Raw genomic sequence first — 21,057 nt, forward strand, 5'->3', positions numbered from 1 at the left:
AATATCCCTGATATTCCTTCATTCAGATTTTCCAGTGGTCAGTGCACCACTACATTTGCTCCGTCATAGAAAATTGTCCACTGTATTTTTCCAGTTAGAGGCACAATTTACCACAGAAATACTACATGGCCCACATTATGAAATCAAAATTGTTGATAATTCTTACCTGAAGACCAGCTTTAAATATCAGCAAGTGCATCAACTATGAGAACAATATGTCTGCATTCTGGTCCATAGACTTTCCATCATTTTCGTGACCTCAGTTGAGTTAGGGTCTAAAGTTCTGCAACATCATGTGTGCAGGCTCAAGAGTCCTTGTCTTCTTGGCCTTAGAGGGGAAGCTTTCAATGTTTCACTGCTGAGTATAATGTTAACTATAGGTTTGTTGTATATGGACATTATCATGCTGAGGATGTTCCTTCTCTGCTGTTTCTTGCAGGTTTTTATGGTAAAAGTATATTGTATTTTGTAGCATGCTTATTCTGACTACTGAGATGATATGATTTTTTTCATTTACTTCTACTAATCTCATATGATTTGCATATTGAACCATCCTTGCCTCCTTGGGATAAGTGTCAGCTGGTCATGTGGGAAATCCCTTTAATGTGACCTTGAATTTGGTTTACTAATATTTTTAGAAAATGCTCATCTATTTTATTTTTTATTTTTTTTATTAAGATATCATTGATACATAATCTTACGAATGTTTCACATGAGCAGCAGTTGTGGTTACTACATTCCCCCTTATTATCAAGTCCACAACATATACCCATTACAGGCACTATGCATCAGCATAGTAAGAATTTTGCATCTATTTTCAATAAGAATATTGGTCTGCAGTTGTGTTTTTTGATGGCATCCTAATCTGGATTGATATCAGGGTAATGGTGGCCTCATAGAGTGAGCTTGGAAGTGTTCTGTACGCTTCAATTTTTTGAAAGATTTTGAGAAAGATTGACATTAAGTCTTTAAGAGTTTGGTAGAATTCTCCAGTGAAGCTCTCTGATAACGGAATCTCTTGTACAGCCAGTGTTCTCTGTCTTTTTTTTCATTCATTTATTCTTTCATCAAATACTTATTTATTTATTTTGTTATTTATTTTGGTATCATTAATATACAATATACAATCACATGAGCAACATTGTGCTTACTAGATTCCCCCCATTATCATGTCCCCACCACATACCCCATTACAGTCACTGTCCATCAGCGTACTAAGATGCTACAGAGTCACTACTTCTCTTCTTGGTGCTATACTGTCTTCCCTGTTCCCCCGACTACATTGTGGGTGCTAATCATGATGCTCCTTATTCCCCTTCTCCCTCCCTTCCCACCCACCCTTGCCAGTCCCTTTCCCTTTTGTAACTGTTAGTCCAGTCTTGGGTTCTGTGAGTCTGCTGCTGTTATGTTCCCTCAATTTTTGCTTGGTTGTTAACGCTGCACAGATGAGTGAAATCATTTGGTACTTGTCTTTTTCCACCTGGCTTATTTCACTGAGCATAATACCCTCTAGCTCCATCCATGTTGTTGCAAATGGTAGGATTTGCTTCTTTCTTATGGTTGAATAGTATTCTATTGCGTATATGTACCACCTCTTCTTTATCCGTTCATCTACTGATGGACACTTAGGTTGCTTCCATTTCTTGGCTATTGTAAATAGTGCTGCAGTAAACATGGGGGGTGTTGCATGTGTCTTTTTGAATATGAGATTTTGTTTTCTTTGGGTAAATTCCTAGGAGTGGAATTCCCAGGTTACATGGTATTTCTATTTTGAGTTTTTTGAGGAACCTCCATACTACTTTCCACAATGGTTGAACTAATTTACATTCCTACCAGCAGTGTAGAATGGTTCTTCTTTCTCCCCGTCCTTGCCAGCATTTGTTGTTCCTAATCTTTTGATGTTGGCCATCCTAACTGATATAAGGTGATACTTTATTGTGGTTTTAATTTGTACTTCCCTGATAATTAGCGATGTGGAGCATCTTTTCATGTGCCTGATTGCCATCTGAATTTCTTCTTTGGAGAAGTGTCTGTTCATATCCTCTGCCTATTTTTTAAAAGGGTTATTTGCTTTTTGGGTGTTGAGGAGTGTGGGTTATGTATTTTGGATGTTAACCCCTTGTCGGATATGCCATTTACAAATATATTCTCCCATACTGTAAGATGCGTTTTTGTTCTGCTGATGGTGTCCTTTGCTGTACTGAAGCTTTTTAACAATGATGTAGTCCCATTTGTTCATTTTTTATTTTGTTTCCCTTGCCTGAGGAGATGTGTTCAGGAAAAAGTTGCTCATGTTTATATTCAAGAGAATTTTGCCTATTGCCTATGTTTTCTTCTAAGAGTTTTATGGTTTCATGACTTACATTCAGGTCTTTGATGCATTTTGAGTTTGCTTTTGTGTTTGGGGTTAGAGAACAATCCAGGTTCATTCTCTTGCATGTAGCTGTCCAGTTTTGCCAACACCAGTTGTTGAAGAAGCTGTCATTTCCCCATTGTGTATCCATGGCTCCTTTATTGTATATAAATTGACCATATATGCTTGGGTTAATATCTGGGTTCTCTAGTCTGTTCCATTGGTCTATGGGTCTGTTCTTGTGCCATTACCAAATTGTCTTGATTACTGTGGCTTTGTAGTAGAGCTTGAAGTTGGGGAGCATGATCCCCCTCATTTTATTCTTTGTTTTCAGGATTGCTTTGGCTATTTGGGGTCTTCTGTGGTTCCATACAAAATTATTTGCTATAGTTCATTGAAGAATGCTGTTGGTATTTCGATAGGGATTGCATTGAATCTGTAGATTGCTTCAGGGAAGATGGCCATTTTGACAATATTTTTCTTCCTATCTGTGAGCACAGGATGTGTTTCCATTTGTTGGTATCATCTTTAATTTCTCTCATGAGTGTCTTGTAGTTTTCAGATTATATGTCTTTTACCTCTTGGTTAGGTTTATTCCTAGGTATTCTTTTTGATGTAAATGTGAATGGAATTGTTTTCCTGATTTCTATTTCTGCCCGTTTATCATTAGTGTATAGGAATGTAAGAGATTTCTGTGTATTTTCTATCCTGCAACTTTGCTGAATTCAGATATTAGATCCAGCAGTTTTGGAGTGGGTTATTTAGGATTTTTTATGTACAATATCATGTCATCTGCAAACATGAGAGTTTAACTTCTTCCTTACCAATCTGGATGCCCTTTATTTCTTTGTGTTGTCTAATTCCTGTGGCAAGGACCTTCATAACCATGTTGAATAAAAGTGAGAAGAGTGGGAATCCTTGTCTTGTTCCCGATCTTAAAAGGAAAGGCTTTCAGCTTCTCTCTGTTAAGTATGATGTTGGCTGTGGGTTTGTCATATATGGCCTTTATTATGTTGAGGTACTTGCTCTTTATACCCATTTTGTTGAGAGTTTGTATCATGAATGGATGTTGAATTTTGTCGAATGCTTTTTCAGCATCTATGGAGATGATCATGTAGTTTTTGTCCTTTTTGTTGATGTGGCGGATGATGTTGATGGATTTTCTAATATTGTACCATCCTTGAATCCCTGAAATAAATGCTACTTGGTCATGGTGGATGATCTTCTTGATAATATTTTTGAATTTGGTTTGCTAATATTTGGTGAGTATTTTTCCATCTATGTTCATCAGGGATAGTGGTGTGTAATTTTCTTTTTTTTGTGGTGTCTTTGCCTGGTTTTGGTATTAAAGTGATGCTGGCTTCATAGAATGAGTTTGGGAGTATTCCCTCCTCTTCTACTTTTTGGAAAACTAAGGAGGATGGGTGTTAGATCTTCTCTAAATGTTTGATAAAATTCAGTGGTTTAGGCATCTGATCCGAGGGTTTTGTTCTTTAGGTAGTTTTTTGATTACCAATTCAGTTTCGTTGCTGGTAATTGGTCTGTTCAGATTTTCTGTTTTTCTTGTCAGTCTTGGAAGGTTGTATTTTTCTAGAAAGTTGTCCGTTTCTTCTAGGTTATCCAGTTTGTTAGCATATAATTTTTCATAGTATTCTCTCATAGTTCTTTGTATTTCTGTGGTGTCCATAGTGATTCTTCCTTTATCATTTCTGATTCTGCTTGTGTGTGTAGACTCCCCTTTTTCTTGTTAAGTCTGGCTAGGGGCTTATCTATTTTGTTTATTTTCTCTAAGAGACAGCTCCTGCTTTCATTGATTATTGTTTTATCCTTCTCGATTTTATATATTTGTGCTCTAATCTTATGTCCCTCCTTCTGCTGACTTTGGCCCTCATTTGTTCTTCTTTTTCTAGTTTCACTGTGAGTTTAGACTGTTTATATGGGACTGTTCCTCTTTCCTGAGGTAGGCCTGTATTGCAGTATACTTCCCTCTTAGGACGGCCTCTGCTGTGTCCCACAGATTTTGTGATGTTGAATCATTGTTGTCATTTGTCTCTATATATTGCTTGATCACTCTGTCTTTATTTGGTCATTGATCCTTTGATTATTTAGGAGTATGTTATTAAGCCTCCATGTGTTTGTGGGCTTTTTTGTTTTCTTTGTGTAATTTCTTTCTACTTTCATACCTTTCTGATCTGAGAAGCTGTTTGGTAGAATTTCTATCTTTTTGAATTTACTGAGGATCTTTTTGTGGGCTAGTACATGATCTATTCTTGAAAAAGTTCCATTTACACACAGGGAGAGGCCTCTATGATTTGTGTTTGTAGCTGCTCTGGGTTGGCCATCCTCTTTCTAGCCAGGCATGATTGCCGGGGCAGTGAATTATGAGCCAATGCCGGCTGGGAGGAAGGTGCAGCAGGCTGTGTATCATGGTAGGGGGCCTTGGAGCTGCATAGCCAGCCAGGGAGGTAGAGCGTCTGAAGCTCCTAAAAGGTCCCCCACCTGTTGGGCAGAGTGCACCCGGGCAGTTTGGTGCACCTGTGCTTTCTCCTGAGCAGCAAGCTCTTGTGGAAGCCTTGCCCCTTTAGCAGCTCTCTCGCTGTTAGGAAGTCTCTCAGACTGCCCACCTTTCTTTTGTCCCACAGTGGCCAGATGTGGATCCCTGTGTTGTCCCACAGTGGCTGGAATCTCAAGTCTCTCGAAGTCTTCTGCCTGCCTTCGCATTCCAACCCCACCGATCCTCCAGAGCACCATGTAAGGTAGGTTTGTCCTCCCACAGCAGATCTCCAGGGCTGGGTGTTCAGCAGTCCTAGGTCTCCAGCCCCTCCCCAGTCTGGTGAGCTCTTGTGGGCGAAAGGCTTGGGTGCCCCTGGATCACAGCTTTGGTACATCCCCATTCTCAATGAGGTCTGCTGGTCTCTCCAAGTGTAGGCAGTCTGCTGAAGCTTTCTTTCCTGTTGTTCTTCCAGGATTCAGTGTAGTTGTTATATTTTCATATTATATGTATGTGGTTTTTGGAGGTTTCTTCCTCAACTCTCAAGCCGCCATCTTTAATCCCATCAGACCATCATTACTTTTTTCAGTTTCACTTGTGTAGGTTACCTTTTCCCACCTCCCTTCATCTTGTAGTTTGTTTCTCTCCTTGGATCTCAAGTGAGTCTCTTGTAGGGAGTGTGTAGATGATCTTGAGTTTTCATCCATTCATTCAGCCTGTGTCTTTGGATTAGAGCATTTCAAGTCTTTTCCATTTACTGTGATAATTGATAGTTGTGTCCTTATTGCACTTTGTAAGTTTGATTTCTTTCTTCTTTTTGGTTGTAGTTCTCTCTAATTTAATCGTTGTTCTCCTGGTTATGAGCGATACCTTTGTTTACTGTTAGACTTTTTCCTCTTTATTTTTTTGTGTGTATCCATTCAAGATTTTTGGTTTGTGGGTATTATGAGGTTCACCTATGATATCCTAAGTGTAGAGTGGTCTATAAGAAATAGATGGCCATCTAAGTTCCATACATTCTAATGGCAGTAATGGTTGCAGCCACTCACCCATGTTTTGTGCATACAATTACTTGCTTTTCAGGATGATTTCCTTACCCAATTTGTTACATAATATGGATTTCCTAGTTTTGTCTTTGAACCTTCCTGGTAACTTTTTCCTGCTGACGAAACTTTTCATCTGTTCTTCAACTCTGGATGAGCTTGCTGGGTAGAGGGTTCTTGACTGAAGCTCCTTTCCTGCCAGGACTGTGAATATATCCTGCTGCTCCCTTCTGGCCCATAGAGGTTTTTGCTGAACAGTCATCTTGACAGAATGATACAGTTACCCCAGCATCATGCCTTTGCTGCCTTTACGGTTGTCTCTTTATCTTGAGCCTTGCACATACTCATCATGAATGGGTCTTGGTGTGGCCTCCTTGGCTTCCTCCTGTTTGGGGTTCTTTGTGATTCCTGGGCCTAGGTGTCTGTTTTGTTTCACAGATTGGGAAGTTTTAGGCTATTCCTCAGATGAGTATACAGGACATTCCACCCTCTCTTTTTCCAGAAATCCTGTCACACGAATGTCTGTGTGCTTGATGTTCTGGTAGTCGTTCCTTAGACCATCCTCATGCTTGACAAGTACTGTTTCTGTTTGCTGTCAACTAGAATGTCCCCATCAGATTGTCTTCTGGGCGGCTGGTCCATTCTGCATCCTCTCATCTGCCATAGGTTCCCCACAGTGTATTTTCCTTCTCACTTGTTCTGTACTTCAGCTTTGATTGGTTCTTTGCCATGTTTCCTCTCCCTCTGTTAATGTGCTCACCAAGTTCACCTGCTCTTTCTCTCAAGTCTCGTGAGTACATGTGTAACCATAGCCTTGAACTCTGTATCAGGTAGATTTCTTTACTCAATGTCATATAGTCATTTTCTCAATTTGTCACTAGGCACACATTCATTCCTCTGTCTTCATACAAGTCTCAATTCCTTGTGTTTGTTTCTGTGACTTAGCTGTGTCTTTGGGTCTTGAGAGGAGTGGCCGAGGGTGGGAACATCTGGGTAGGTGACACGAGTCTGCTGGGTGTGGATGGAGGGCTAGACTCTTGAACCTGTGTGGGCTGGGGCATTCGGCTGCTCTGCCCTGGGGCCGGCCCTGCTGGGGTGGCTGCGTGAGCTGCGGGGCGGATCCGAGGCCCCACGCAGGGAGCACCCTGGCTGGGCTGCGGGGACTGAGGCAGGTGCATGCTTAGTAGTAGGTCTTTGTGCCTGTGCGCCGATGTCACCTCGGCGGCCCTGCTTGGTTGCTCATCTCCAGAGAGCATGTGTAGTCACAGGTTAAGGAAACTACCTTTTGGTGACATGCAGGGCTGTTGTGGGATGGTGGCCCGTGGGCTTGCTGAGGTGGCAGGCCAGCTAGCTTGTGGGCAAACTGCTCCCCTCTGCTGTCAAGGTGGAGGTGGACTTTCAGTGTATTTAGGCATTTAGATGTGAGTGAGGTCTATAAGAAATGGAATAGTAGCATTGAGAGCTAAGTTTCATGTTTGTATGAAAAGGGTGCTGAGCATAAAGAGTTGGGTGATGGTGGCAGGAATTCTAGGAATGTTTATGTCCCTGCATTTATTTATTTTCTGTTAAGGGAAGTGATTCTGAAGTAACTTTTTACTCATGGATGAAGGTGGTGCATAAGGTCATCCCACGTCAGCCATGGTGAGCTGAAGTGATGTAGTAGAACTAAAGCCTGTACACCTTGGCCTGATGCATAGGAGACACACCGTGGGTGCTCTTTGCTGCTCTCCTGTCCTGGCTTATTACCTTAACTAACTTGATGGTTCAGAGTGGTCCCAGCAACATTTCCAGCAAGATCTTTCTAAAATTGCATAGAAACACTTGGCAAAGATATCCCCAGAGGCTAGTGGAAAATTTTACTCTTTCTGGTCATAGTTTGCAAGATGTTTGCCCTATCCTGCATTGCTTTGTTACTTTTGCATCTCCTGTGATTGTAGACCGATAGGGGCAGTGGTGTACACACACACACTTACACGCACAGACACACACACACGGCTGAGAGTTAACGGAGACCCCAGTTATTGGAAACTGCAGCCCACACTTTAAAAAAAAAACGTGCCTAAGTTGTGCTCCTGGTGTTGCCCCCATAGGGAGCAGACTTCAAAGTGCAGAGGTGGATGGGCACAGATACCTATGCAGACACCTAAGCACAAATATCTATGCGTAGGCTCTCTCCATCCATCGTCTAAGTGCGCCTCTGTTTACCTACATATCTATGTTAGTCTACTCTAGCTGATAACCAGACTGTCATTGAGTGGGGGCTTAATCCATAGACACTGATTTCTCGCCGTTCTGGAAGTGAAAGTCCAAGACCAAGGCAGCTTCAGTTCCTGGTGAGGTCCCTTCTTCTGGCTTGCATACAGCTGCATCCCTGCTGTGTCCTCACAGGGTCGAGGGAGAAAGCTCTTTCCTCTGTTCCTCTTAATAGCACTGATTGTGTAATGGCAGCTCCACCCACACCCTCATGATATCTTCCAAACCTAATTACCTCCAAAGGCCTCACGTCCCAATACCATGACAGTGGGGGTTAGGGCTTCAACCCTGACTCAATTCAAATATGAATTTGTGTGTGTGTGTGTGTGTGTGTGTGTGTGTGTGTGTGTGTGTGTGTGTGCGCGCGCGCGGTGGGGGCAGGGGTTTAGGAGAAGGGGGAGATGGTGAGGTGAGGGCCCAAAAATTCAGTCCATAACTCTGTATATGTCATCTATCTATCGTCTATCTAATCTATCAATATCTATCATCTATCTGTCTAATCTATCTAACCTACCTATATCATCTATCCTGTCTAGTCTATCATCTATCTATTATCTGTCATCTGTATATATCTTATCTATCATCTCTTTGTCAATCTATTCATCTAATCTGTGAATATCTATCATCTATCTATATCTATCTAATCTACCATCTATCACCTTTCATCTATCTGTCATCTACCTATCATCATCATCTTTTTGTCTACCCATCTGTCCTTATGTACAGAACAGTTAACCCAAGATGGCTATCTAACATGGCTATCTATCATCTGTCTGTTCTGTCTATACCTATCATGTATCCTATCTAATCTATCATCTATCAATCTATCTATCTATCTATCTATCTGTCATCATCTTTTTGTCTACCCATCTATCCTTATGTATAGAACAGTTAACAAGATGGCTTATATGTCACTTCCCTACTTATGTTTCCAAGAACTTGCAAGGTAACTAGGCCGTAGAGACAGCACTGAGTTCACTGAGACATTTGCACATCGAGTCAACAGTGTGTGATTACGAAACTAGTAAATGGTGGTGCGGGAACTTCAACCCATATCTCTGTCCCTGGTCCTCTTTTCCCTCCTTGCTGACTGTATTCTAGCTGCATTTGTTGACTGTGACTGCTCCCTGAAGACCACAAGATTCCTTCTTTTTGGCTTTTTCAGTAATTTATCCCATTGTATGGAATGCTTTTCCCTCAGATACCTGGTTCAGTCACCTCCTTCTAGACTGTTCAAGTCCCACCTCCCTGGTGAGGCTTACCCTGTCCACTGTTTATTTTGAAAGCCCTGCTTTTCTCTGCCTATAATCTCAGTCCTCCATATCCTGCTTTTTATTCTTCATAGTGTTTGTTACCAGCTAAGCTACTGGAAAACTTACAGATGTTCATTGTCTCTTTCCTCCCCTCCAACTAGAATGTGGTCTCCACAAGTTAGGAATTCTGCGTGTATTAAGTCTGGGGGAGATCCTGCAGACTCTAGGGTCAGCAAGAAGCGGGCACAGTTGTAACTCAACGTGGTTTGACATTTTAGCAGTTTAGGTTAGAGTCAGGCCAGGCAGTCATTAAAGAGGACCTTTTCTGATATTACTAAGCTACCTGATAAATTGTAAGCAAGCTTAAATTTTCAATAATCATGCAGCAGGCAGAAGCACTTCCTTCCATCGTTCCTCCAGCCTCGAGGACCTGGATGCCAAATCTGTTCTCTTGTGGGGAAGTGGGAATGTGTGAGGATGATCGGCCAAAGTCTAAGTTACACAAGACGCACCCATACAGAACTAAACATGTTTAAAAACCAAAATGATAATGAGTGGTTTCCTGTGTCACATCAGGGATTCCCTAGCCTCCGGTGAGCTCAGAGCAGTGGGAGAGGAGAGGGAAGGGGCCACATAAGCCAACCCGGTCTCCTTCCTCTGGGCTTGCCTCCCCCTGGGTTGTCATCCATTAAATGCTCAGCACGCAGACCTCGCGGTGAGCACGCACAGTCATAAAACACCGCTACTTCCACATCCCAGTCACTGGGGCATGGAACATGTTGCATAGTTAAGTGTGGCTCAGAACAGTATCACTCATGTATGTGTGTTCTTCCTCTGTCGCCGAGTCAAAGAGTAAACAGAGCAGAGGCATACTAGCAAGAACAGGGTTTAGTGTGAATATATAACATACACACATATTGTGGGAAAGATTTTGTTAAATGGATAGGAGGACATAGGCCTTGTCTGGAGCCGGGGGAGACCTGTAGGTGCCGTTGGCAAGGGCTGTGGTGTGTCTACCGGGTCGGAGTCCGAGTTAGGGGTAGGGCCGAGGCCGTTGGCTGTGCCTCCCACGGCATCGTATGGGTCCAGGGGTGACCGGAGGATGACTGCCCACGCCGTGGGTGTCTGAGGTGCGCAGGAGGCCGGCAGTGGTGCTGCCCACGGCCTCGTGTTAGGCCAGTGGGGACCGGAGGATGACGGCCATCGAGGGTTGTGTCGTGTCCCATCGGCTCGTCTCGAGCGTCATTGTCGGCCTTCGGGCCGGCAGTGGTGCTGCCCACAGCCTTGCGTGGGGCCAGGGGGGACCGCAAGATCACGGCCAGCCAGGGTGGCGTCGTGTCCATTGGCTTGTCTTGAGCGTCAGCGTCGGCCTTAAGGCCGGCGCTTATACTGCCCATGGCCTAGTCTGGGGCCAGGGGGCAGTTGTAGGTTCCTTTCCCGAGGGCGGTGGCGTGCCCATTGGGTCATCCGACTTGGGGGTAGGGCCGAGGCTGTCGTCTGTGCCTCCCATGGCATCGTGTGGTTCCAGGGGAGACCGAACGATGACCGCTCGCGCGGTGGGTGTCTGAGGTGTGCAGGAGGCCGGCGGTGGTGCTGCCCACGGCCTCGTGTGGGGCCCGGTGGGGACTGGAAGATGACAGCTAGCGACAGTGGCGTCATGTCCATTGGCTCGTCTTGAGAGTCAGAGTGAGCCTTTGCGCCGGTGCTTGTGCTGCCCTCTGCGTCGTCTGGGGCCCGGGGGGACAAGTAGGTGCCTTTCCCGATGGCGGTGGCATGCCCATCGGGTCCTAGTCTGACTTGTGGGTAGGTCTGAGGCCGTCGTCTGTGCCTCCCATGGCATCGTGTGGGGCCAGGGAAGACAGGACGATGACCGCCCACGTGGTGGGTGTCTGAGGTGTGCATGAGGCCGGCGATGGTGCTGCCCACAGCCTCGTGTGGGGCCCTGGGGGGCTAGTAGGTGCCTTTCCCGAGGGTGGTGGCATGCCCATTGGGTCCTAGTCTGACTTGGGGGTAGGGCCAAGACCGTCGTCTGTGCCTCCCACGGCATCGTATGGGTCCAGGGGAGTCCAGAGGATGACTTCCCACGCGGTAGGAGTCTGAGGTGCGCAGGAGGCTGGCGGTGGTGCTGCCCATGGCCTCGTGTGGGGCTGGGGGGTCTGGAAGATGACGGCCATCGAGGGTGGTGTTGTGTCCATCGGCTCGTCTTGAGCGTCAGCGTCAGCCTTCAGGCCAGCGCTTGTGCTGCCCTGTGCCTTGTCTGGGGCCGGGGGCAGTTGTAGGTGCCTTTCCCAAGGGCGGTGGCATGCCCATCGGGTCCGAGGCTGACTTACGGGTAGGGCCGAAGCCGTCTGTGCCTCCCATGGCATCGTATGGGTCCAGGGGAGACCAGACGATGACTGCCCACGTGGTGGATGTTTGGGGTGCACAGGAGGCTGGCGGTGGTGCTGCCCACGGCCTCGTGTGCGGCCAGAGGGGAGCAGAAGATGACGGCCATCGAGGGTGGTGTTGTGTCCATCGGCTCGTCTTGCACGTCAGCCTTCAGGCTGGCGCTTGTGCAGCCCACGGACTTGTCCGGGGCCGGGGGGCAGTTGTAGGTGCCTTTCCTGAAGGCGGTGGCGTGCCCATCGGGTCATCGTCCGCCTTGCAGGTAGGGCCGAGGCCGTCGTCTGTGCCTCCCACGGCATCGTATGTGGCCAGGGGAGACCAGACGATGACCGTCCGCGCGGTGGGTGTCTGAGGTGCACAGGAGGCCGGCAATGGTGCTGCCCATGGCCTCATGTGGGGCCAGGGGGGACCAGAAGATGACGGCCAGCGATGGTGGCGTCATGTCCATCGGCTCGTCTTGAGCATCAGAGCCAGCCATCAGGCCGGTGCTTGTGCTGCCCACGGCCTTGTCTGTTGGCTGACTCTGGATGGCGGTTTTGCAGAGGCAGGACACCTCGAGGCAGGCTGGTAATGGTGCCCGTGTGCCCTGCAGAGGAGGAGCTTGTCTGGGTGGGCTCTCTCAAGTCGTCTGCTGGGAGCCTAGGATGGTCCAGAGGCCCAGGACTGCTCCCCGTGGAAGTGGGAACTCTGCTGGTAAAAGTGGGAAAAGCCAGCTGCTAAAGGCACAGGATCCCAGTGGAACAGCCTGTGACCAGGGCAGTGGGCAGGTGCAGGGTGCTTCCTGGCAGGAGGGGTAGGGGACAGCATCCCGGAGACGGGAAGGACTGGCGGGTGAAGAAGGTGGGGCTGGGGAGGTGGCGGGCAGGGTGGGGCACGAACCTTAGGAAGGAGGAAACTGTCCACACGGAAAAATGGGTTGTGGTGTGCGCCAAACGATCTGAGGAAAGGGTCTGAAGCTAGGGAGAGGGTCTCCTTTGCCACTAACTCCTTCTCAGGCCAAGCACGCACTGAGCTGCCCAGCTAGGGCAAGCCTGATATGTATGTCAGCCAGGGGATGCATCACAAAGCGGCCTGGGCCACTGTGACGTCACCCAGGGGCCGCATCACCAAGCCCCCACTGCCTTAAGCACACCGGCTCCGCCCAGAGGAGACCCTGGGCCAGTGCCAAGGCCACGGTGCGGCCCCAAGGCCAACCTCAATAGAATCCCTAGCCCCCGGGACTGCCCGCTGAGGGCCGTGCAGGTGTTTGGACCAATGAGGCCACCATGCAGACTGTCGAGGCCTGCAGTGCCCGTGTCTGTCAGAGCTCAGCACACCCGAATGCCGGCTCTGCATGGGCTCGGCACCCAGGGTGCGGTGGGCGGCAAGTGCCGTGCCCCCGCGCTCCCGGAGGCCAGGGCCTGCTCACAGACCGGCGCAGAGCCACCCAGAGGCTGCCCAGGGCACAGCCTGCCCTTTCCTGGGCCTTCCCAGCTTCTCTGGGACACCTGGAGCCAGGCATGCCTTCTCGGCCATGGCCAGCCAGGCGGCTGACTTCTGAGGAGGGCGCAGACCCCATGACTTGCCTTTCTAGCTAGTGGGCAGGTTCTTTATTTGCTTCTCACAGAAAGCGTAGGTCGGGGACCACTGGGTCTCATCATAGCCACATCCCGCATTCTGACTGGGCCTGGCCGCCCAGATTTTCTCTTTGATCTAGTTTTGGGGGCTTGTGTCTCGTACGTGAATAACACAACACAGTAAACTGGGAAACACTTTTTATTTTTAAAATGCTTCTCCTTTAGACTCTTCGTCTCGATGGTGTTGCCGTTCTTGCCTGTCAGCCAAGCTGGAAGCTTGCGGGGCAACCTCGCCTCCTCTCAGCAGTCAGCCTGTCCATTCCTGATCCTGACAGTTTATCCTTTATGTTATAACCTGTGAAGCTCGTGTCCCATGTCAGTAACCCTGCTTCTAGTTTCTCAGGTCTTTCCTGGTGGACCTAGTCCCTGCTTGCTCACTGCTTCACTGTGGAAGCACTGACATTGTTTCAGAATAAAATGTGAAATTCTCCAGCCCCAACTCACGGTCTGGCCTTAACTTTATCTACATCTCCATCCCTATGAGCCAAGCTCCCTGCTTCTTGAAAAGATCCTGTCTCGTGCCTTTTCGTCTCTGAATTATTTCCTCTGGGGGTTCCCACCTCTTACCTCTGGTTTTTAAGACATTTCACCCCAGCAGAACAACATGGATCGTTGAAGACCCACCTCTCTAGTCACCTCCTCTTGGAGGCTTCCCGTGCACTCTCACTTAGGCGTGCCCTCCTCTCCCTTCTCCGCACTTGGTGAGAACCTCCCTTATCAAATGTGAGTGTGTCAGCTTGTGCACATCAGTCTTCAGGTCACTGGATCTGTTGAACAGTGGTGACAGTGAATGACTGACTGGACTTGGCTTCAAAGCTCAGCTGCCCGTTCAGTGGTACCTGGTGCCGCTCGCTCCTCCGCCAACCATTCGTTATGTTCCAAACTGTGCGGAACATAAATGCGGGCGAGATACCACCGACGACCCCTCAGTCCCCGCAGTGTGTACCTCCGGGTGCTTAGGGAGAGGCCCAGTGAGCCGAGCCCACAACCTTATCTTTAACGGCGATGAGCGCAGAGTGTGTGGTGCAGGCCCCAGCTGCTGCTGCTGTGATGACTCCTCTCTCTGGCCCAGTGGGGTAAGATTCCAGATCTCTTCTTGTTCTCTGCCTGTGCTTTTTCCATAGTGGTGTAGTTTTGTTGTATGGGGGCGGCTTCTTTCGTGTCTCTAAAGGAATTAAATATGGGTCTCAGAAGTCCCTTGTGTCAGTTTTCATTGTACTGTACCATCTTCTATTTCTACGTCCTTGGGTTTTCTCCCACTGCTACTGCTTTTCCTCTGAGAGGACCTGTACCACCGGCCTGTTGTAGACAGAAGAGTAAACTTGGTGCTTTGCTCACCACCATGTTTGAGGGACATCGGTGTCACTGCTGATAGGAGGAGGGACAGGTAAAAAGGAACACCGAGTTCTAGACAGGAGCATTTGGGAGCAAAGAGTGTGTTGTGGAGTGATGTGTTTGGTTGAGCATCCAAACTTCCCTCTGTATCTGGTTATTGCTTCTTTACATTCGTAAACATCATGAAATCCACTGATTTCAAAAGCCCAGACGCATATTATTACAGCACTTCAGTTGTTGAGGTGAGAAAAAATGAGAAGGGCCTCGCTATTACCACTGAAGCTATGACTGGGCACTGCCAAAACCAAACAGAAAGAATCCACGGTGGCTGGAAGGGCTATTTGCTACTGACTGTCTCTCTGGGGACTTAAAACAGAATCTTTTTTTTTGGTGTCAGCAATGTACAATTACATGAGCAACATTATGGTTACTAGACTCCCCCTCCTCCCCCTTCCCCTCCATTATCAAGTCTGATCCCCACACCCCATTACAGTCGCTGTCCATCAATGTAGTAAGATGCTATAGAATCACTACCTGTCTTCTGTGTGTTATACTGCAATCCCCGTGGCCCCCCACCCCCTACATTATGTGTGTGGATCGTAATGCCCCCTTTACCTCCTTAACCCTCCCTTCCCACCCATCTTCCCAGGTCCCTTTCCCTTTGGTAACTGTTAGTCCATTCCTGGGTTCTGTGAGTCTGCTGCTGTTTTGTTCCTTCCTGTTTTTGCTTTGTTCTCATACTTCACAGAGGAGTGAAATCCTTGGATACTTGTCTTTCTCCACCTGGCTTATTTCACTGAGCATAACACCCTCTAGCTCCATCCGTGTTGTTGCAAATGGTGGTAGGATTTGTTTTCTTCTTATGGCTGAATGATATTCCATAGTGTGTATGTACCACCTCTTCTTTATCCATTCATCTCCTGATGGACACTTAGGTTGCTTCCATTTCTTGGGTATTGTAAATAGTGCTGCGATCAACATAGGGGTGCATCTGTCTCTTTCAAACTGGGCTCCTGCATTCTTAGGGTAAATTCCTAGGAGAGGAATTCCTGGGTCAAATGGTATTTCTGTTCTTTGGTTTTTTGGGGAACCTCCATACTGCTTTCCACAATGGTTGAGCTGACTGACATTCCCACCAGCAGTGTAGGAGGATTCCCTTTTCTCCACACCCTTGCCGACATCTGTTGTTGTCTGTCTTTTGGGTGGTGGCCATCCTAACTGGTGTGAGGTGATACCCCATTGTGGTTTTAATGTGCATTTTTCTGATGGTTAGCGATGTGGAGTGTCTTTTCATGTGCCTGTTGGCCACCTGAAATTGCTTCTGTGGAGAAGTGTCTGTTCAGATCCTCTGCCCATTTTGTAATTGGATTTATTTGCTTTTTGTGTGTTGAGGTTCGTGAGCTCTTGGTACATATTTTGGATGGCAACGCCTTATCAAATATGTCATCAGTGAATATATTCTCCCATACTGAAGGATGTCTTTTGGTTCTACTGATGGTGGTCAAACAGAATCTTATACCCCCTACCATTTCATTCCAAATCTGACTATTTTTTTTTTTCCAGAACACCAACCAGCCGAGAAAACTGGAACGAAGAGGAGAAGCTGTGATGCAGGAACATCTAGCGTAAAGCTGAGAAGTGAGATGGTGTGGAGACTGGTAGGTTGTATCTTTCCATGTGCTGCTTTCAAGGGTCATAGGGAAAAAAGATTGCCAAGGAGATAAAGCCCGGGGTGCTGACGTCACCTGGTATCGGTGGAGCCACGTAGCCACTAGCCATTGATGGGAAGGCTAGCATGTGGCACTGTTGTCTTTCCTGCGGAGTTAGATGTGCGGCGTCCCCCATTTGCAGTTCAGTCAGAGCCCGTGTGGGACTGTCCTGGCACTGGCCGGGGTGGACCCGAGATCTGTGCCGTTCCTGCTGGGCTGATGCAGCATCCCTCTCAGAAGAGGGCCTCAGCAGCGCTCCCGGTAGAGAGAGATAGAGAGAGAATTGCGCTCGAGAGACAGGGGCAGTTTTTTTCTCTGTAGCTCTATGAGCATGCTCCTGATGTTTATTTTGAGATCTCTTTCTCAGGAAGATTGATTTGAGTCCAGTTACCAGGTTCCTTTGAAGGTTCATATTTGTAGGTGGCGCCCTCTAGCTCCCAGAAGCTTTACTCTCTGGAGATGCTCAGCCCTTGGGGGAATGGCAGGGGTCACAGGGGAGCAGTGCTGGTGCCCACCCCCGCCGGGAGGAAAGAGTCTTTCCTGCTTCCCGGCCGCAGTGCCCGTCTCCACTGCCAGGGCCAGTTTGCGGAGCATGCAGGGAGAAGCTGCCGTAGGTGGGGGCGGCCGTTTTGCAGGCCGGTGCCGGCGGGGAGGCAGGCCGTGTGCCAGTCACAGCACGGTAAGGGGCCTTGGAGTTGCGAGGCCAGCCAGGGGGATGGAGCGCCCGGAGCTCCTGAAAGTTCCCCCGCCTGCTGGGCAGAGTGCATCCGGGCAGTTTGGCGCACCTGTGCTTTCTCCTGAGCGGCAAGCTCTGTGGAAGCCTTGCCCCTTTAGTAGCTCTCTTGCTGTTAGGAAGTCTCTCAGACTGCCCGCCTTTCTTTTATCCCACAGCGGCTGGATGTGGATCCCTGTGTTGTCCCACAAGTGGCTGGAATCTCAAGTGTCTTGAAGTCTTCCGCCTGTCTTCGCTTTCCAACCCCACCGATCCTCCAGAGCGCACCACGTGTACGGTAGGCTCGTGCTCCCAGAGCACACCTCCAGGGCTGGGTGTTTGGCAGTCCTAGGCCTCCACCCCCCTCCTCAGTTCTGTTTCTCATCCTCCCCCGGTGAGCTTGGGTGCGGGAAGGGCTTTGGGGTCCCTCTGGATCACAGGCTTCAGTATGTCACCCTTCTCCTTGAGGTGACAGCCTGCCGCAGCAGCCTTCTTCCCTGCTGCTCTCCCAGGATTTGGTGTAGTTGTCCTATTTCCATATTGTACGTATGTATGTGGTTTTGGTCTTGGGAGGAGCGTTCTGCCTCCCCTCTCACGCCGCAGTCTTTAATCCCATCAACCCATCTTTTTTTTCAGTTTCACTTGTGTAGGGTACCTTTCCCCACCCCTTCGACTTGTAGTTTGTCTGTGTCCTTGGATCTCAAGTGAGTCTCCTGTAAGGGAGCACGTAGGTGGTCTTGAGTTTTTGTCCCTTCTTTTAACCCTGTGTCTTTTGATTGGAGCATTTAAAGTCTGTCCTTCTTTTCTGATAATTGAGAGCTGTGTCCTTATTGCAGTTTTTAAACTGGATTTCTTTCTTTTTTCTTTGTACTTCCTCTCTGTGCTTTCATCGTTGGTCTGCTGGTTATGAGCGACAGCTTTGTTTTAATCAGTATGTATCTGTATCTGTCTGTCTGTCTGTCTATCTGATCTATCTATATGTATCTAATCAATCTATCTATTTCTATCATCTATCTCTAATCTCTATCTAATCTATCATCTATCTATCATCTATATCTATCTATCTATCTATCTATCTGTCTATCTATCTATCTATCTATCTATAACTATCTATGTATCTAATCTGTCTAACTGTCTAATCTATCTATCTGTCTGTCTACAGACGGCAGCTCCCGTGACTGTGGCTGAAGTTCTGCTGGCACCTTCCTGCCCCAGTGCTCAGGGTGCCCTGGGGTGCCCTGGATGGGCTTCTTCAATCCCTTGTGAGAGGCATCTTGAGGGATTGTGAGCCCATAGGTGCCTGGTATGTCATTCTCTGTATGTTTGAAATGTTCCATAATTAAGATTTAAAAATAATGAGATGAAGGGCAATACAAGCAGGACCAGAAAAAGCAGACCTGAGCACACCCAGCTCTGAGAGCTGGCTGGCAGGGTGAGCTGAAGACACTGTTTGTAGGGTCACCAGGGGCTGCAAGGAGCCTGCAGACTCAAAACTTGGAAGAGGTCAGAAGAAGACAGAGAAGCTGTTGGGGAATAAAGGAACCAGCTGGGGGAAAGGCTTATACTTTGCAAAGCACCACACCCTATTTGCAAGGCCTTTTAGACAATGCTAAAATTTACAGAAAAATAAAAATGTCACTAATGAATTTTGAGGAGACACTTGCTTTCCACTTAATTCTGTGGGGAGTTTTCCTTGGGAAGGCCTCCTGTGCAAAGTAAAAGCGCACATCTCTGAGCTCAACAGTGACAGAACCAGTGTGCGTGCCCCCGCAGCAGAGCTGGGAAGTGCATGTCCGCAGGGAGGTGCCCTTGCCCCTCGAGGCTGCAGGGTGGGCTCTCCTGTCTGTCTACCAAAGGGAGGGTGTTATCGTGGGTTAGAGCCACCCTGCCAGGATGAAAGATCCCTGGGGGCTCGAGGGTGAGACGAGTCACTGAGTGTTCTTCGTGGATAGCAGAGAAGGAGGGTGACAACAGCATTCCCCTGCTCCGTCCCCACGGCCCCCAGATGCAGCCAGCCAGCTGGGAATCCACGGAATGGAGAAGAGGTCAGAGCAGCACCCAAGTGCTGGTTACAATGCTCAGCAGGATAAACACCACCTATGACATTTACAGCCCATACAGATACGTGGTGCTGATTTATAAATATCGTGTTGGCTTGGAAAGTCCATTTATCATTTGTCTGGACAACTGCCAGAGCTTGTCCCTAGGATCTTATAACAAAGTGCCTGAGAAAGTTTATAAGGTCTGGAGTCAAATCATGGGCACAAATAGAAGAAACAAAAGCTGGCCATGGGGACAGCCAGAGCTGCTCTGCTGGCACAGTGGCTTCGGCAGCATTTCCCCAGGAGCATGAGTGGCGACCATCAAGTGAAGCTTAGAAAAAATGTATTATTCCTGTGAGAGGCCAGGACACCCAAGTCTCTCCCTTGGGTGCTCGGGTCCCGGCATCATTCCTTCTCATCCACCCCCCCCCCCACTATCACTCCTCCCCCTCACCATCAGACACCAGGGCTCGCCCACCTCCAGGTGCCCCAGGTATGGCTCCCAGCTGAGATCACTCCCCTGCCTCTGCTTGCTTCCTCTCTCTCCCAAACCCCTACTAGTGCCAGAACTGCCCTGTACAAGTTTTTCCTTTTGAATGTCTATCAATATGTTTTCTACCGTTGCCCCTTCGAAGGCCTGACACTGCAGGTAGCTGGCCTAGAGTTGCCCCGTGGAACACGTGCGGGTCTCTGTGGGTGAGGGTGCCAGCGGGGAGGAGAGCCGGCCCTTAGGGCAGCCGACAGGCAGGTCCTTGCATCGTCAGGCCTGTGCTCCAATCATCTTGTCATGGGAGCTCTTCTTCTCTATGAAGGTCTGTGCAGGTCTCCAGGTAGCTCAGGAGTCCATGGACTATTGACGACAAAGGATCAGGGTCCCTAAAATTCTACAGGAAGGGCAGGAAGAGCCGCTGGTAGGGAAGATGCCAGATGCTTTTGGAAGGACGCACAGAGACAGACCCAGGACGGCAGGGAGGCCCGCCTGCTCTGACATTCCCGTGGCTGGGGCCTTGGAGGGGTCGGTCTGACCCCTTAGATCTCAGTTACTGATTGACAGAATAAATGGAGTGCCTTCTATGTGCTCTTCTTCTTAAGTGTCTTTCACAGAACACTGGTTCTTCACAAACACTGGTTCTGTTTAACTTTAAACAAAATTAATTGCCCTCACAAAGTCAAACGGTTTATACTAAACCATCGATTCTCGTTTTTGGAATGTAGTGTGTTTATGTGTGTGTGTGTTGGGGCACAGAGGTCATCTATCCATCTAGGTGTCATGCTGGTCTCCCCTGCTTCGACCCCTATAGCCAGATTTTATCTCAGACATTTGGATGCCTATGGCTGCTTACATTCTAGGAGGACTGGCCACGTCTCTGGGAGAAGAAAAGCTGATGCACCCAGGTGACTCTGTCTTTGACAGCTCCCCAGAGGTGTGCCGTGCCCGCCAAGGACAATGGAGCCACCAGGGATGGGGGAGGTTGAGTGGAGCAGGTATTCATCTGTCAAAACCTCCTAGTTGGCTTGCAAGGGAGTGGCAGTTTAACTTTCAACAATCCACAGCTAAAGGAGGAAAATGACCAGACGAGAACTACAGCTGGAAGCTCCATGTTCTTCAAACCGCACACTGCCCAGCAGCCACGGGCTTGGAGCCTGGAGCTGCCTCATCCGTTCAGTGGCCGCGGGAGCGCAGGCCCTGCCTGCCAGCTGTGTTGGTCCCTCTCTCATTCACACTGCGTCACCTCTGCCAGCACGTCTTCATGTCCCACCCCTGCCCTGCTGCCTCCCATCTGGAGGCCCTAGTTTCCCTTGGCCAGCCTCCCGCCTCCCCAGGGCAGCGCATGGCCCTGAGAACCACAGCCCCTTATCCACCA

The 21,057-nt window shown here is 48.4% G+C and overlaps 1 long non-coding RNA gene across 5 annotated transcripts in view; it reads left to right on the plus strand.

The window, feature by feature from the left end:
- Positions 1-20,380, plus strand: part of LOC118929581 (uncharacterized) — a 39,295-nt gene extending 18,915 nt beyond the window's left edge. For 3 of the 5 annotated variants that reach the window (XR_008995517.1, XR_008995521.1, XR_008995520.1), the window contains 4 exons: positions 4,996-5,109; positions 16,293-16,367; positions 17,330-17,448; positions 18,313-18,796. This is a non-coding gene — a long non-coding RNA (uncharacterized LOC118929581). Of the gene's footprint in view, positions 1-4,995; positions 5,110-16,292; positions 16,368-17,329; positions 17,449-18,312; positions 18,797-20,004 lie in introns of those variants that run through there. The other 2 variants (XR_008995519.1, XR_008995518.1) reach the window with 2 other exon arrangements.
- The last annotated feature ends 677 nt before the right edge of the window (positions 20,381-21,057 follow it).

Source organism: Manis pentadactyla, chromosome 2, assembly GCF_030020395.1.
Source record: "Manis pentadactyla isolate mManPen7 chromosome 2, mManPen7.hap1, whole genome shotgun sequence".
Classification (NCBI taxonomy): Eukaryota; Metazoa; Chordata; class Mammalia; order Pholidota; family Manidae; genus Manis; species Manis pentadactyla.